This window comes from Furipterus horrens, unplaced genomic scaffold (assembly GCF_987537825.1).
Source record: "Furipterus horrens unplaced genomic scaffold, mFurHor1.1.pri manual_scaffold_8, whole genome shotgun sequence".
NCBI classification, from domain to species: domain Eukaryota; kingdom Metazoa; phylum Chordata; class Mammalia; order Chiroptera; family Furipteridae; genus Furipterus; species Furipterus horrens.
Genome location: NW_028327178.1, coordinates 108,841,789 through 108,860,169, shown reverse-complemented (window position 1 = coordinate 108,860,169; position 18,381 = coordinate 108,841,789).

Below are 18,381 nucleotides of genomic sequence, written 5' to 3'. Positions count from 1 at the left end.
GCATGTCCGTGGGCGCTTCATGTACAACGGCCCGGAACTGGGAACAACCCAATGTCCTCCAGCAGGTAAGCGATTAAGTCAGCTGGCGTGTCTACGCCACGGGACACCGCTAAGCAATAAGAAATAATAATACGCTCGACAGCTTGGATGCACCTCAAGGCCATCATGTTGGATGAAGAAAAAACGAATTGCAAACACTGCAGGACGCTATTTATGTGATGCTCTCAAAATGACATCACGGAGGTGAAGAACAGGTTAGTGGTGGCCGGGGGGCTGGGGACAGACAGGGGTGAGACCGTGTGTCTGTGGTGACGGGATGTTCTGTGTCTCAACAGTGTCCACATGTCATAAAATTGTGTGGCCCTGGCCCTGGCTGCTGTGGCTCAGTGGATTGAGCGCAGGCCTTTGAACCCAAAGGTTGCCGGTTCGATTCCCAGTCAGGACACGTGCCTGGGTCACTACCTTCCCTTCCATCTAAAAATAAATAAGTAAAAATACGTTTTTTAATTGCATAGACCTGTACAAACACAGAAAGGAGAGCATGCCAAAGCTGGCGCTGCCGGAATCAGGTGCGCAGGCTAATTAACTGTCGCGTCCCACGTTGGGGCCTGTCGTACAGCGGTCAGGTTGAAGTTGCTCCCCTTGAAACTGGGAGAGGTGTCCTCAGGACCTCTCTGTACTATCATTGTGTCTGCAACTATTGAAAAATAAGTTTTCGAAAGAGAAAACTATTAAATAATAGTACAAGTGATTTATGAATTCAGGAAAAGCTGTTGTGACAATGACGAAAGAGTTGCCGGAGGTCCCAGGATGGATGTTCCTCGGGTGCCGAGGGCCCCTGTCCCGCCCAGGGCCGGACCCCGGAGCCACACAGCGGATATCAGAAGCAGGACTCCAGCCCTTCCCCAGTTCAGAGCCGGTCACATTTAAAATCACCGTGGCCTCTGAAGCCAGAGGAACCAACTTTCTAAGTGGCCAGTGGCCTTTTTTAAACTCCAGTGACATGACTGAGTGACACAGCAGATGGCCGTGTGATAGGCGCAGCCTCCAACGGAAGCAGCCCGTCTCATCCACGCGGAGACACGATGGCAAGAAGCAGTGTTATTTTTTGTTCGACCGTGAAAGAAAACGCGTGGCCCGTTAATCCGTCACACAACGCTTCCTGATCGCTCAGAATTTTTAATTTTACTTATGGAAGGAGCTCTCTGAGACTTAACGAGACAGGTTTCCATCACGCACGACTACTGCGCACACATCAAAGTGAAAACACAAGCGAAACGAAGTGGGTGTTACCGCTCGGATGTTTGTGTACAGAGCGCGGCTCTTCTGAATCACTTTCTGACGCAGACGCAGCCATGTCTGGGTTTTTTCCACACCGGCCTGTCCTCTGAGCCTTCACCCAGAGCATGAATGATGTGGCTTTTCTTTAAAGAACTCGTAAAAGAATTAAGAGCCATGAGTGTGGGACTCTTAAGAAGACGGTAGAATGGGATCGTTTTCCTGCTTCGGTTCCTGCTTCAGCGACGGCCCCGACTGAGTGTGTACAATTTGCTGAGGTCCTCCGCCCCACGACCAGGACATCCACGGAGATTAAAGCAGGGCTCTGTCTCCCTCCAGGTTTTCCTCCCGGGTTGCCCATGGGTGACATACATGTTCGCCGCAGAAGGGAAGTCAGGCTGGGAGGCTGGTCATGTGAAGTTCACACACACACACACGGGCCACTGAACGATGTGGCCCGTAACACACCATGGTCACATAAGAATCATTGTGATTTCCGAACTTCAAACATGTGAAGAAAGGTTCACCTTGGAAATAGTGAAGTGCAGTCAATGGACGGAGGAGCAGAATGATGTCCGATGGCCTTGAAGAACGTAACGCGGGAAACATGATCCAGAGTGGCTGGGAGGAGGGGGACGGAGGGGACCTTTCTGAGGACAGCATATCTGAGAAGAATCTGAAAATCGAGGAGGCATCAGTCACAGGGAAATGGCGGGCAGCGTGTCTGCCGAAGTCCGATTAGGCTGCGGAACGAAGCAGCCCGCGAGTCTCCGCCGTAAAACAGCAAAGGCTTCTCCCTGAGTTATTCTTGCGTCCATCAGCAGGTAGGCGGAAGGACGTTTCTCCCCTCGAGATCCAACAGTGGCCTAGAAGCCACTGCCTAGAAAATCTCCAGTTGCCGTGACAAAGGGACAGGAACAAGGGAAATTCCACATGGGTGGTGAGAACTTCTACCCAGGAGGACACATGTCCCTCTGCCCCCCTTACTTGCGTGAAAGCGCATCACAAGAGCCGCCTCCGTCCCAGGGGGTGGGGACCAGAGTGCCACCTACCATGTGCTTGGGAGGAGACCCGAGAAGACTTGGTGAAGAACAGTGACGGTGGCGAAAGGCAGAGAGAAGGGCGCGGTGACCAGAGAAGGTGGCAGAGGAGACAGCGCCCTGACAGGCAGCGAGACCCGTCCCAGAGCCCGGCCACGTTCAAGTAATCACGGCACAGCCCAGCGCGGACCCCGACGGCCTGGAGACAGAATTCAGCCGCTGCCTGTGTAATGAGGCGGTTGAATGACACCTCATTTCCACAAACACTTTTGTTGGGCAAACACTTTCATTGCCAGTGTGGCTTTCAATAATTTAATGAGCCTTCCCAAAATGCTCCAAAATCGGTGTTAATCCCAGCTGTAAGTGTATTGACAGGTCCTTAAACGCTGTGTCTCAGCATTAATCCTGCATTTACACACCTGGCGTAACGGACGCACACTGAGCCGCCGGCGCTTGGGGCGTGGAAAGGAATGTGGCCTGAATGAAGGTGGCCAGCGGTGAGGCCACGGGCCGTAGCGAGCTTCTCTGGGACAGAGGGCCTGGCTCCTGGGACAGAAGTGGCGCAGAGAGAGGCCGGCATTATAAAGGGGGGTTTGGGGCTTGAGACGGGGTCAGAGAGCACCTGCCTTAGAAAAGCACAGCTGTGCCCAAGGGCACCCACGGGCCCCGGCAGGGAGGTTCCGGACACTGTTCGCACCTGGACACCCCACCAGGATGTGGCCACGTGGGTGACTCTGCTGAAAATCCAAGGTTGGAACAGCAGGCGGACTTCCTGACCTCCACGCAACACGAGAATCCCTGCCTTGCCACAGCCCAGCTTCCAGGGGGCTAAGGGACACTTTACGGGGACAGAGAGGTGATAGGGACCCCGGCCTTGTGGGCCCATGAAATCTGAGCCGCTAAGGGGGTCGGCAAAGGCTGTTTGAGGCTGACCGCCTCTTGGGACCCTGACACGTCGAGTGACATCTCTGTACTACCGTCCCCTTCCCCAGCCTCACCAGTGATCAGGAATAAAGAGGGATCCACCACACCCCATAAAAAACACAGCGGAAAAGCGAGACGCTTTCATCCTGTATAGTCTCCCCATTGACCCATTACTGTACCAAAGGGGTTAGTGGGAGCAGATTCAAGACGTATGAGAGGACAGGACACGTTGCGATATGGCCATTGTCGTTTGGGGAGAAAAGTTTTCACTTTCATAATAGAGACCAAAGAATAACGGGGGCTTAGGTAGGGGGTGTGCAAGATTGTACGGTGTAACGGTCCCGCCACGGGCCGTCTTGGGATGGAGTCACAGAGTCAAAGACACGCTTCTCCTAACCGGTTGGTCTGTCCCCCTCACACGTGCCCTGCCCGCGGGACCCCGGAAGGGTCACCAGCTCCTTTAGGGTGGGAGCAAGGGCAGGATGCGGGCACACACCCTCCCTGCAAGGGCTGCCCGTGGAAAGCGTAGACCTCATCTCGCCTCGTGGCTCTTCAGTCCACACGCAGCCACGGGGCCACGGGGAGCTTCAACAGACAACGGAAAGTTTTCTTTTCCTCTGGGTGAGCAGATGTTCAGCTGACAATCGGGGGGTCCGTGCCTATGAGACAGAAAGGGAGAGTGACGCACAGGGACAGCTGGCAGCCCTGCCGCACTGCCCCGCGGGAGTTTGAGTCTGCTGGCCAAAACCCCCAACATCCCATCATAGACGGGACCAAACACCTACTGGGACGGAAGCTTGGGGTGGGGGCAGAGTAGGGACCCAAATCAAGAGGGAGCTAGTGTCTACCGCAGAGAAGAAGCACAGACGTCACGTGGACTCGAGAGCAGAGACAACCAGGGGGCAGAAGGCAGTGTGGCATCTAGGGTCCCAGGACAGAGCCATGTGCTTTGTGGGTGACGGAGGGAGGCAGAATCCTAAAGTTCCCCCCACCCCCGCTGTGCGATTCTTGACCCCTGGTTACCCAAACAAACAAGAGTCTAGAAACTCCTGCCAAGGGCCTTTGTGGATGGCGGTAAGGTTATGCACCCGCCGACCTGAGGGCTAGGACGAGTATTCTGATGATCCAAGGAGGGAAATATGTAAGCGTGGAGCCCCGGAACGCAGAAGTCAGGAGATACCGCTGAACAGGAGGGAAGAGAGATTCTGAGCGGGAGAAGGACCTGCCTGCCAAAGCTGGGGCCACAACACAGGAAGCGTGGGCGACCCCAGACACTGAGAAGGCCCCCCGGCCCACGGTGAGCAAGAAGATGGGGCCTCGGTCCTGCCACCCCGTGGAGCTGCGTTCTGCCAACAGCCTGAACGCTCGGGAGCAGACCTTCCCCGGTGCCCCCAGGCCAGCACGCAGCCCTGCCACGCCCGGGTTTGGTGGCGGGAGACCGGGCGCACAGCCAGCGGAGCCTGGCAGACGCGGGGATAACAGACGGGCCGGAGCTGCCTCGTGCGCGGTCATTTGCTACAGCAGCAAGAGAAAACGGACTCGGTGACCTGGGGCAGGTCTCTTCTCTGGGGCTTCTTCCCTCCTGGGTCCACAAGGAGAAGCATCGCAGTGGCTCCCGAGGCCGTTACAAGGCTGGGGTCCTGGAAACAGTCAAGAGATGTTCCTGGGACAACCCAAATGCTCACTGCGCCCACTTTGGAGGGGAGGGGCCGTCCAGACCCAGACGGAGGTGGTCCCTTTACACGCACGGCCCTGCTCTGTCCTTGCCCTAGACAGCAGGTGTCCTTATCAGTCCCGTTTGCAAACGAGGAGACTGCGGTGAATGTCCTGCAGCGGGTGAATAATTATACTGTGGTCCACCCATTGCTTGCACACACACCCCCAAATCCTGTGTGTTGCGGCACTGCCGCCAAAGTGGTGGTATTGGAAGCAGGACCTCTGGGAGGTCATTGGATTGCCTGAGGTCAAGAGGGTAGAGTCCCTGCAGTGGGACTGATCCACCCGGAGAGGACAGCCGTGCGCCTGGGTCTTGGACTTCCAACCTCTAGAGCTAGTGAGAAATAAACTTACGTTGGTCAACCTGCCCATCCGTGGTCATTGGGTACAGCGGCTGAGATGGACTAAAACACACTGCACGGAGCACCATGCGGCCTGGAAAGGGAACGGGCCATCAGCACTCCCGAGAGCTACAGATACAGCAACCTCGAGGGCCCCCCACTGTGTGGGAGACACCCGTCCTGCGCACTGCGGGCTTCAGAGCCAATGGCATCCTCAAGGGGACAGCGTCCCAGGGACGCAGAACACATCGGTGGTTGCCGGCCATTACGGAAGGGGGGTGGGGCAGGCCAAGGAAAACGCCTCCGGAAAAAGAGAGGGATAAACGCGTCACACCCTAAGGAAGGACCGGGGCTTTCGGCCATCCGAGGCCTTTGGGGAGCACGAGAAAAGCCACACTTACGAGGTGCGGGGATGAAAGCCGAATCTCACAGGATTTGGATGAACACGGAGGCATCAGAAGCAGGGGGAACAGTCAATTCAGAAGCGATTTCGGGTGCAGGGACCAGGAATGTAGGGGGGGGTGAAATTAGCCCTTTTTTCATTTAAGACGACAGAAATAATATCCGGTTATAAACAGCTTGCCGGGAGGAGGACTGGGTCACAGGAGGGACCGGGGACGCACGTGAGGGCACGTGGGCCGTGGGCAAGAGGCCAGATCGTGGAAGACATTGCATTTCCCAGAGCAGTCGCTCCTCGTCCAGCCCGGGTGACAATCAAACCTAACTCCTGACAACGTGCGCCCTTCCGGCCAGGGCCGCGGACATGAGGGACGCTCAGCAAATCCTTGTTGGTGGGTTGGTTTTCAAGTTCGGCTCCTGCTAATCCTGAATGGACCGCGGTGCGTTTGTAATGAGAAGCGTCTCCCGGCGTTCCCCTCGGGGCTGCAGCCGTCCGCGGGGGCCCCGGTCTTGCTCGCGCTCCGGCCGGCCCCCAGCCCGGCTGCTGTCTATATGGTCACGTCAGCGTTGGCCAGGCCGGAAAAACGCGAGTTTACTGGACTGGCAGCTCCAGGTTAAAATCCGTGCTGTACCCGAAGGTGAACACGGACTGGGAAGCACGGAAACTCGGACACGGTGCTCAGGTTTGCGGGTGAGATGCTGGCCCAGGCCTCCCACACCTGAGACGGCCAGGTCGGGGCCTGCAGACCCAACGCCGCCTATTACTGTGTCTTAGGGGACAATTGAGGCCATCGCTGTCAAAACCGAAGTCCAAGCTCGGTGCGGGCACAAAGCACCCAGGGCGCCATTAAAGCGTCGGGGCTGCAGGCCTGGGGAGGGGTCCACACGCTTCCCCGCCTCTGGTCTGGTCGGGGACCATGCTCAGAGGGACCAGGCATTTAGGGTGCCCTGACCTCCAGGAACAGCAGCCAGCCCCTCAAAAGCCTGAACTGATGAGACTTTTTTATCTCACGTAAGGAGATCCTACCAGAAGGATGAGGCCGGGGGCCGCAAATCTGGGGGCTCGGTGGTCCCTAGCCAGGACTGGGGTCCTTTCTACTCTCTGGTCTTGTCTCCCTGGGGTGCAAGCTTTCTCCTTGGGTTGTCCCTGTCCCTAGATGGCCGATGCCGTCCCAAGCATCACATCCAGCCCCGACAGTGTTGGGCCAAAGAAAAGGGCCACCTCTGCCTTGGACTTCTTTTTCACTGAAGCCTTTCCCAAAGCCCCTGCCACTTGGTCACCCCAAAGCGAGCACTGGCGAGAGAGACGGGATTCCCTGAGCTTCCTGGCTCTCGTCAGAATCCAACCTGTGCGTGGGGGTGGGATCATGTCCCTGAACACACTGACAACTGCAAGGAGGGTGGATGCCCCCACCCCCCAGGGGTCCCACCAGCAAAGTTGAGGAGCAGTGAAGTAACGGCCACCAGAGTCCAGACAGCCTCGCAGAGGGGCCGCCCCTTTCCATGGCAGGGACGCGACAGGCCCCGAGGCCGGCTCTGACTGTCAGCCCAGCGTTGCCACGTGGGACCTCCTCTTTCGCAACGGGAAGCCCTGTGGGAGAAGGGGATGATCCCAGACACGCCGTACCCAAGGGGGCATCTGTCACCCGCCCGGAGGGGTCAGTCAGCAAAAGCAGGACCAAGCACTAATCGTGGCCATGGGTCCTGCCATCCCAGAACTTGGACTGTTAATCGTCAGACAGATGGCCGGTCCGTTCACAAAAATAAGCCCTACGTGGCACTGGGGACATTGTCAAGGGACAAACGAGACGACCGTGTTACCCAAAATCAGAATCTCTGCCCAGCTGTGCCTCTGGCCACCTGTGCTAATGTGAAGCCAGACAACCCACCAACACAGAGGCCACCTTTCTTTGCCAGTGGGGGGCCTAAGCATTGGTGTTGGGGCTGACGTCACGGAGCACAGACATGGCCGGCCCACGTCACCAGCTGCCCCCTCCGAGGCTCGTGGAAAGAAAGAGCCATCGGAGGAAAGTGTGTTTTCCCTGAGCTCGGGGATGGCCCCTGACATCGCCATCGACACAGGTTACTCTGCAGGAGACGGCCGCCCTCCTGCCCACCCTCGCTCACCTGCCCCCGGACCTGAACCGGCATCGCGGGCCGTGGCGGGAGCGGACGGCGGACGCCCGCCCCCCACGCAGACGCGGGTCTGGGCCGCCTGCTCCCGCGAGCCCTGGCTAAGCCGTCAGAAGTTGAACTTTCCAAAGCCCACTTCAAAGATGCATTGCGGGCTCCTCAGTCCAGTTTATGTCCCGTGAACGCAGACTTGCGAGGAAGGGCCCAGGTCAGAGACACCCGTGGGCCGGAAGGCAAGGTCCCTGAGCTGGGTGCTGACCCTGGGTAGCCCACCCACCTCCTCAGCTGGCCGGCTTTGAATTGCCCATGTCTGTCAAACCCAAGGCTGCCGATGTGACCTGCAAACCCTCCCTTCCCCAAATACCGCCCGCCGGGCCCCGCTTCGACCTCTGCGGGACCCTCCTCTCCACCGGGCGAAGGCCGTGCGGGGACCCTGACCCCCACACCGCTCCTTACAGGAGCGCTCAGCCGGGCCAGGACGCCCGGGTCTGACACGTGCCGTGAGTACGTCAGGGGCCTCTGCCTGTCGATTATTTGTTACGCATCGGATTTCCACGCCTGGCTGGCGGTTTTCTCTCATAAACACATGCCCCGCACTTCCTTCCTCTCGCTCGGAGTCAACCCCCACGCGGGGCCATCTGTGCGGAGGTGACTTTCAGTGGCGACGGCCATGTGCAGGGGAGCGAGATGCGGCCGGGGGAGCCGGGCTTCAGCCCCCCAGCAGGTGGAGACTTTCCGGGGACCTGGGCTGCTTCCTCCGTGACAACATGAGCAGGGGGAAGCCCCGCGGCCCTCCTGCCCACCTGTCCTGGCCGCCATGTAGAGAAAAGGGAGGATGGAACTGCTCTGGGAACCATAAGCTGTGACACCCACCTGCGGGAGGCAGGACAGGACCGGGGGGCTTCCAGAGCCACCCTCTGAGGAGACTCTAGACCCAGACAGGCCTCCCCGGCGCAGCCTGGCTGGCTGGAGAGGAGGGCAGAGGGACAGGACCCCAGGAAAAATGACAGTAAGCCACCGACTGCGCGCTCCTTGCGGGCTGGACGCCGAGCGAAGGGCTTTCTGGGCATCGGCTCATGGGGTTCTCGGCAGCCTTCGAGGCCAACCCGGTCACAAGCCCCACGTCACGGAAGGAGTCTGCGCGGCAGGGGCTTGCATGACACCTCACAGCTCCTACTGGCTTCCTGGGACTCGCCCCCTGTGCTCCACCGAAGTCCTAACGTCACGTCTGGTCCAGACAGGGTTCCTTCCCGCCCTGCAAGGGAGAGGGGGCAGGACACAGTGACCCCTTCGGCCGGGGCAGGACCTCGCGGCTGGCATGGAACTTGGTGGAGAGCAAGCTGCACACCCTTCACGGGGTCACTCAGGGACTGTGCCTCACTGGCTGGAGGTGCCCTCCTGCTGCGGGGACGGGCCGGGGAGGCGCGGGGCTCACGGATGGTCCTGGGTCGGGCGCCACGTGCTCCTCACAGACCGGCGACGCCCCGGACCCAGCTGTGGTTGGAGGGAAGCGTTTTCCGGCTCATTCCCCCTCTCCTCTTGGTTTTTCCTATTTCTTTACAGGCTTCTGCCATACGAGACTCGGATTTTCAAACCTGTTGTCAAGGCAACACTCGATTTCTGACTTTGCACGCTCATGTCTCAATGGGCGTATCCATAGCAACAAGAATACCTTATGTTTTCAAAGTCAGTGACCTCCCAAAGCTTCATAGGAATGTGGAGATCAATTACGTCCAGGCAACTTTTTGCCACGGCAACCCATTTCGTGCCTAACAAGCCTAACGGTGACGTCTGTAACGGCCAGCTTTTCTCCGCGTAACAAACAATCCCCAAACTTGGGGGCTTCCAACAATAAGCCTTCGGAATTGATCTAAAGGTCAGCCAGAGGGTTCCTCGGGTCCACGCGGGGCCCGCCCAGACACCTGCGGGCAGCGGCAGGGCGCGGGCAGCCCTGCTCACCTGGACTGGACTCCCTCACGTATTTGGGGGCCATCTGGCTACACCTGGATCAGCATGGCCTCCACTAGGCCAATCAGGTCCTCGCCATTTTTGCCACACTACTTCCCCCAACATTTCTCCACGTGTCTGTGCCACAATTCAGGTCCCACTTCCATGAGAATCAGGTTTCCATAGCCAAGAAGTCATCTCCGCCCAGATGGAGCAGAACATCAGAATCCTCTCATCTCCCCGGCATTCCTCTGCAAAGGCTTCTGGATCCTTCCTTCCTCGTGACCGCTCAGAGTTTAGCCATAGCTTCTGTGCACCTTGACCTGTGCCCTTGAACCGCATAAGCAGAGGACACAGTGGGTCTCCAGCAGAAAAGACGAGGCCGCCACCTGAAGAAGAAACGTGCCTTCTGGGCAGCCCAGACTAACCAGTGACTATGGCAGACCTCCCCCACCACCTCCAGCCATGAAGCAGGAATCTGCTCTGGGTTAACACTCAGCTCTTTTTAGCAAGAGACACGGAGTTATTACAGATCAGGTGACACCTTCTCCCACCATGAGCCTCTGATGGATTTTAGAACTCTATCGAAAGTATTTTAAAACACAAACTCTAGAAATTTCAGCCGGCCTGCTCCTAGCCCGCGGAAAACTGCCTCCACTTTTCCTCTTTCCCAAGGCTGGAGAAGGATGCCATGCCCCAGAGTTGTCTAGAACGGAGAGTCGCACACACATGGGGGGCACCAGCAGCCCAGTCAAGGGGGACAGAAACACCCTCTAATGAGTGCTCAGCACCTGCCCCCACTTAACAAATATTAGCTTCCTGTTCCTCAAGATTTTGTGTTGGCGGTTAGTGACAGAAACCAGCACAGACTGGCTTATGTCCAAAAGAAATCTGTCGACCCAGGCAGTGAGGGCAGGCTCGGGCAGGTCATTCAGAAGTGGCCAGACCAGAACCTCCGATGACCTCCGCAGCCACCTCTCTCTCTCTCTCTCTGTCCCTCCGATTCTGAGCAAGGTCATTTCCAATGCAGGTTGATTCGCGGGCTGTTCTGGCCCCACTACAGAAACCCCAGCATCTACAATGGGGGCCTGGCAGGTGCTTAGGGAAAGAACTACCGAATGGAAGAGCGTGAAAGAGAAATTCCTCGTGCCTTGGCTGGTGTGGTGCAGTTGGTTGCAGGTTCGATCCCCAGTCAGGGTGCAGATGGGAGGCAACCAATCAATGTTCCTCTCTCGCATTGATGCTTCTCCCTCAGTTCCTCTCTCGCCCTCTCTAAAAATCAATAAACACATTCTCAGGTGAGGATTTTAAAAAAGGAGAAATTTCTCGTGCATCAGAACTTCTTGAGTAATGCAGTATTTTTCCCCTAGGAATGGAAAACTGTCCTCTCTGCCCGTGACTGTGGCAGAGAAGAACAGGGAAGGACTGGCCCAAGTTCCCATCTCCCCGCTGAAGCCAGGAGAGAGTGAGCCTGCTTCTCCAGCGGGGATCCACGTGCCCCCTTACCCGTCCGTGCCTGTCACTCATGTCCCACTCCCTGATCGCTGTGCGTCAGGGAACTAAGTCACTCGACGCCGCTTGGCCTTCAAAGAGCAGAGGCGCGGTGGGACCACCCTGGGTAAGCCTCCCTCTCCAGCTGCTCCTGGTCCTACACTACTCCCCCCTCCGGGGCTCATCCACGCTACCATGCCCACTCTCCTCCTTCTCCTTGAAATGGCAGGGCACCTTGTCCTCACCAGATCAATTCCTTACACCCTAGTTTGAAACCCTGTTTTTTCCAAAAGGGGTTGTTTTAAACAGAAGCAAGAAAGACTCTCACGGGGTGAAGCCAGGACAGCCTGTGGAGGGAAAGAGTCAAAGGCAGAGGGAATTGATGAGACTTTCTGGAGACTTTCTCTTTATTATTTTTTAAGGGAACTCGCAAAATGCATCCCGGGGCAGTGACGCATAATTTGCCTTATCTCACCGGTGTGGAGAACAGAGGCTGGCAATCGTCACCCAGAATAACCCCGCAAGGCTTTGCTTCTTCCTGGAGACACAACAGGACAGATCCTCGTCTGGCCTTTATTAATAACGCAGCTTTTTATGAAATGCACTTCGGATCAGCCGCGAGACCCACGGCTACAAAGTCGACAAAAACCAATATGTCAAAATGGATTTACACGTCGGGTTTCTGATGCTTTCAGATAATTTTCCGATTCACAAATGGGCTGCTTTTCGGTGACAATGTTCCATTTTGGTCTAGATTTAATATGAGAACATTGGGCTGATAAACAGCAGTCTGTGTCTCTGAACCCTTGTGGGTCAGGGAATGAGTTACCGGCTAATTCAGAAAATAGGTGCTTTGAACCCACTTTGACACTTTTTTTCCATTAAGATTTTATGTACTTATTTTCAGAGAGCGGGGAAGGGAAGGAGGAAGGGAGGGATTGCTGTGAGAGAGATACATAGGTCGGCTGCCTGTCTTGCACGCCCACTGGGGACCTGGCCTGCAACCTAGGCATGTGCCTGAACTGGGAATCGAACTGGTGGCCTTTCGGTTCGTGGTCCAGCACTCAATCCCCTGAGCCACGCCAGCCAGGGTCCCTTTGATGCCCTTCATCTCCATGTGTTGTGGTTCTGTTTGTTGGTTTTGTGCTACAAGGAGACTTCACAGATTGGCATGCATTTCCAAATGCTCCACATCTGTGAGTTAAGCCACTGTGGTATAGCACAGTGGAGTTGTGTGTCTTCAAGCTCCTGCATTCGCCATGGCATGTCCCCAGCCCAGTGTCCCCGGTGCAGAGCAGGCTGGCAAGAGCTGCTGAATGGAGAGATCAACTTTCCCAGGAACCGTCAGCACCATGACAAGGAGTCCTGAACCGACAAACCTGGGCGATGCTGCGTTTTCCCCACAGAGGAGGGAGTGGGATCTCAGATGGAGGGGAGCCAGGCCTCGGCTTGAGCCAGAAGACAGACCCTTGGCCCATGAAACAATGCTGCTGTCGGTCATCTTCCCTGCATTGGTCAACATAGTATTCTCTGTGGATCAACATGTTATATTAAAATAATTGTCAGAAGGGCATCACTCTGGGAGGCAAGGCTGGGACCACGGGAGGGGCAGGTGGGCAGCCTCTCCCGGGCTCCTCCCGCCGGCCAAGCCATGACTGTTTCGATGTGTGTGCCTCTTTCTCATTTGACATAATGTTCTCTACCCTGAACAGGGGCCCCTAAATGCCAGCCTTGGCCATGGGAAGGCTTCCCTCCACTCATCCTTTCCTCTTGGGGACAGAGAGCCAGGCCCCCATGATTAAGAAGATGCAATGTCATTGTCCCTCCAGTCAGAGAGCCTCCCAGCAGCCCTTGGGGTTCGCTTGAGGACACTGTCCATGCAGATTTCATCTGGGCCCCGACTCGGAGGGTCCTGCCCCCTCAAGGTCCAATATCCTGTGAGGATATTGAGGAAGAACACTCGTCTCCTGGTGGCACCTGGTAATTAGCCCCGTGGGGCCCAGAGCTGCGTCTGGGGAAGGGCACCTATCGGCTGGCTTGAGGGCGACCTTCCCTGGTTTGCGGGGCGCGGAAGCTGCGGGGTGAGCTCAGAGCGGGTCCTGTCGCCGGAGGTATCACGCTTTTGACATCTGATCCCCTTTCTTACTGCTGCCAAGGGTCGGAGTGTTGGAGGGAGGGGAAGGATGTTTGAGTATCTGTCCCAGTGACGACGAGACCTCAGCTCCCTCAGGAGTGGAGGTCCCGAGCTGTGACCCCGCAGAATAAAACAACCACTGGTGAGCCGGACGCAGACACCCCGCCACTCAGTGACGTCAGCCTGGGACGGACGCCGCCGCCCCCAGCCCCCGCGATGCCACACTCAAGCCCACTTCCGCTTCTCCATCCCACAAGTCAATGAATTAAAGGCCCTGAAGGCGCATCATCTCTATGCCTAACGACAAGGGCTTGGGCTTGGATGTGTTGTCAAGGCAACACTAGCAGTTTTCTCCTTCTCAATGCCTAGATTTAGGTTTCCATAGTTACGGGAGACCCTAGGTCTTCCAGGGAACATGCTGGTCCACCCAGGCTTTCAGGGAAGGGATGTGGCCGTTCCTCGGCAAAGGCAAAGTCCCCTCGTGGCCTGGGGATGACAGGGACACCAGGACAGGGCACCGGGAGACACTCTGACATGGGGAGCCAACAAGGCACCCTGCTGGGGCCCCAGTGCCTAGGACCCAGGACCCAGCCTTTCCTCAGGATTAACCCACAGGGGTCTGACCTTCCAGATATTTGCACAGCGGGCTCCCGGTGTTTGGATAAAACCAGCTGATTAATCAACCATCACCTCACCCCTCTCCGTGGCCCCGTTGGCCTTCCCCAGGGTTTTATTACCTCGGGAATACTCTGGCAAATAGGCGGCTAGTGTCACTCAGAGTATGAAAAGCAAACCTAAGTACACATGTGTTTGCGCATGTGCATGGTGGTGGTGGGGGGGTGTCTAACCTGAACATCAGGAATGTTTCTTAATAAGAGGTCTTTTTTTTTTAATTTTTTATGTATTGATTGATTTTGAGAGACAGAGACATCAATTTGTTGCCCCATTTAGTGATGCATCACTGGTTGGTTCTTGTACGTGCCCTGACCGGGGATCAAACCCACGACCTCGGTGCATCCAGATGAGGTTCTAACTACCTGAGCTACCCAGCTAGGGACAGGAATCAACAATATTGTCCGAGGAAGGAGGTTGTGGTCAAGTTCAGAAACACAAATAAGAATCCTAAATTGGGGCAATAAAGCCTGATTTTGAACCCTTCCTTGTTGTCAAGACGTCAACGTTCTTAATCATGGCTTCTTGCTCCCATGAAAGTCTGGAGAAGATGCCAGACAGACGCTGCAGGGAACACAGACCCCAACTGGATTAGAGCAGCAGCAATCAGGTCCCACGTTGGCGGCTTCAGCCCCCAGGATGGATGCTGACACAGGGGTGGGGTCAGACGTCCACAATCCAGGTGTTGGAAAGGCCACGCTCCCTCTGAGGGCTGTGGGGAGGTGTCTGTCCCAGGCCTGTCCCCCAGCTCCTGGAGGTGGCCACGCCCACTTGATGTCACTCAAATCTCCCCCTCTATCGTCACACAGCCTTCTTCGCTGTCTGTCTCGGTCTTGGGTCTCCTCTTACGAAGACATCGGTCCTAAGGCTCCAAGCTCTGCAGTCCCCCCCAGCCCCCATTGTCCCGCTGTCCCTGTGTCTTGGGGCCAAGCCCTCTTCTTCTGTCTCCGATAAGAACATCAGTCTTTGGATTTAGGGTCCACCCTCAACTCATAATGATCTCATCTCAAGGCCCTTAGCTTCATTACACCTGAAATCACATGAACTCATTTGGAAGTACGGTCACATGGACAGGAACTTGGGGTGAGGATGTGGGCACGACGGGGGAACACGATTCAGCCCGCCACATGCACGCACACCCCTAGCTGCCAAATCGGCCACTCCCACTTGATCCCTGATCACCAGCGGAACGGCTGGGGGACCCAAGCTGGGAAACCGAGACAACAGAGAAGTGAAGTCTATTCAGAGAGAAAGGTCGCGTCCAGAGGGGTAAAGACCAACTGAGAACCACAAATGGGAAGTCATGAAAATCTAGAACATTCCATGTGTGAAATTTGCAGGGCTTCCCATTACTTCTGTTCAAGCCCCCTTTGACTGTTCCAGTGCATGGAACATACGTGTGTGTCCGTGTGTGCGCATGTGTTTTCATAGCCACTGGCTGTTTATGGAACATTCTCACGTACATAACTCACCGGCCGGAGAAGCCTGATGACTCTTTGTTCCCATAAACTTCCCAGGAAGACTTGCGTTGGCTTACGATGAGAAGCACAGACACCGTCAGCCGTAAGACTTCAAGGAGAAGCCTGAGAGACTTCTCTTAGGGGTGTGAGGGCAGAGAGCGGGCTTGGAAAGCCACACCAAGTGATCACACGCACACACAAGTAAAACACCTCTCTAAGCTTTCCGGAAACCAAGGCCGAAAGAGAAACACACTTCTAATTGTCAGCAGGCTTATTGTCTAAAGAAGAAGATATATATACCCGCTGGCCAAGAAAAGAAGCTTTTTCCGAGACCTGGGTTTAACCCAAGGGCCGTGACCGAGGGGCAGAGACTCACGTGACCACAGGACAGTGTTTGGAGAACAGTGTCTCAGAGAAGGGCCGTCCGTCCCATGGACCGTGTGTACAGGCTCATTGCACGATGCTAAGATGGAGTTGTGGGAAGACGGCTCCCCGCAGTCAGGCCCGGGAGAGTTGGTCTGGGAATGGGGAGCGGAGCGGCCTTTCTGTCCCCTGGGGCTGACTCCGGGCAGAAGGCAGGTTCTGGGACACGGTAGACAGGAGCCATACCAAGGGGCCCGACTCTGCTGTCTGTTCAGAGCAAACGGAAGCCCCGTGCGCCAGGTCAGGGGTCGTCAGACTCAACAAATTTACAGGCTGCTGTCAACCTTATTCTTTATTTAGGGGAAATGATCTACAGCTTCCAACTTTTATTTTGCCAAATACAGACCCCGAAAAAAATGTCCTAGACCCTCCACTGTCAATATTATTTCCTTAAAAGGGTAGTAGTTTTCATACCGAAAAAAATCAGGGCTCTCTGTACACAGAACGGCTGTAGCCTGATGGATACACACTCCCCACACACCTTCCTGCTCCGTGCTCGCTGGACACCGCAGAGCAGGGCCGCCGTTTGGCTGGGATCATGTACGTAAAAGCCTACTCTGGTCCTCAGCCCCTGGGAAGGTGTGGCCGGCCCCGTGACCCCTTCTGACAGTCCTGTCCTTGCACAATCCTGTCCCTTTGAGACCCGTGACTTGCTTCCAACCCATAAACATGGCCAAGGTGACGGGAGGTCCTGCCCCTGATTGGGTGACATTAAGACCGGAGAGAGAGTCCCCTGCCTCCTTGATGGAGGGGAAGCCACGTGCAGGCAGCCCGTGGGGCAGCTGTAGCCATGCCCTAGGCTGCTAGGACAGAAGACCTCAGGCTCGGTGGCTTAAACAACACAGAGGCATGCATGTGCCCAAAGCCCCACGGGTTATGAGCCACCGTCATACGGGGTTAGGGAGCACCCTCTGGGCCTGGCCTTAACCTGCTCATCTGCAGGGAGTCTATTTCCAAACACAACCACACCCACAGTCACCAGAGGGTGAGACTCCAGCATCTTTGGGGACAGCAATGCAACCCCTAATGGTCAAAAGCTGCAGCCAACAGCTCCCGAAAGCTGAGACCCTCAGTTCCTCCACCGTGAAGAAACAGATGCTGAGTTCTGTCAACCGCCGCATGAGCACGCATGGAGACCCTGAGCCCCGCGGGCAACGCAGCCCGGCCGGTCCCGCCGTCACAGCCAGAAGCAGGGGAACAGAGAGACCACGCCGAGACCCCTGACTGTGAGGGGATCGGTGCTGTGGGACCCCCTACACGTGCGGTAACTTGCCACAGGGGAGGAGAAGGGCCACCACACCCAACGCCCACTGGTAACCTCAGACCTCTGTCCCCAGGACGTGTTCTGAGCGTCACTGTGAGCCCCAGGGCAGGGAGAACCGGGAGCCCAGACCCCGCACAGACACGCTGTGGTTTTGACCCCACGACAAGCCAGGAGACCCTCAGATTAGACGTCTGCTCGGTATGTTGCGGGCTGAGTCGAACGGCAGTGCAGACAAGCCGTGGGAAGATCAGGGTCTAGTGTGTGGACCCCAGGAAGCAGTCCCCCTCTTCAGAATGAGGGGCAGAGCAAGCGTCTTATCTCCTAAGAAGTTAATGCATCGCCGGGACATCTTCAGGACCTGCAGATACTTTTAAAAGCTGACTCCGTTAGGGAAACTGAGGAACGAGCTGGGAGACAAGGACCGTGGCCATTTCGGGTCACAGCAAATTCGCCCGGCATGAGATCTGATCTCCCTGCCTCTCAGGTTTCCAAGCCATTGCTTAGCACCCTGATCCCCTCACTCTGGGCCTCAGAACCCCAAGGAAATAACAACCACCACAGAGAAAACCCCAAAAGCTAAACCCACAATAAATCAAATGGAACTCTAGCGGAAGGTTTGCCATCAGAGTCGGAGAGAGGCAGAGCCCAGGAGGAAGGCAAACACCCTTGACTAACCACAAAACGCCACCTGTCCTCACAGAGCCAAGAGTCCGTATCCACCCCCCAGTTTAGAATTCTCAGCTCTCCGAAAATTAAATGTCCTCAGGCACCCGGCCACGCAGCCCAGGGCTGAGGCCACAGGACCTTTGCGCTGCCCCCGTTGGGATCCAAGGCTAAGTCAGGAGGCCGACCAAGGCCAGGGTCACAGCGGGGAGACCAGAGCCAGGGTGCCCTCGGGAAAAACGCTGGAGAACGCCATCACTTCCCACGGGAGAATGTGCCCCGGGGGACCCACCCCAGGGACCTGGCGAGACACAGGTGACCCTGCCGTACTCCCGGCACCTTCAAAGGCCCCGGATGCCTCTCTGCTTGGTCGGCTTCCCTGCCTTTTTATTTTATGATAACAGGCTCCTGAAGAACATGTGCAGATGCGACCCTCTCGCTTAGACGTGGACACTCTAACAAAGGCAGGGCCGCTCACTGAGACCGTAAGGAGAGC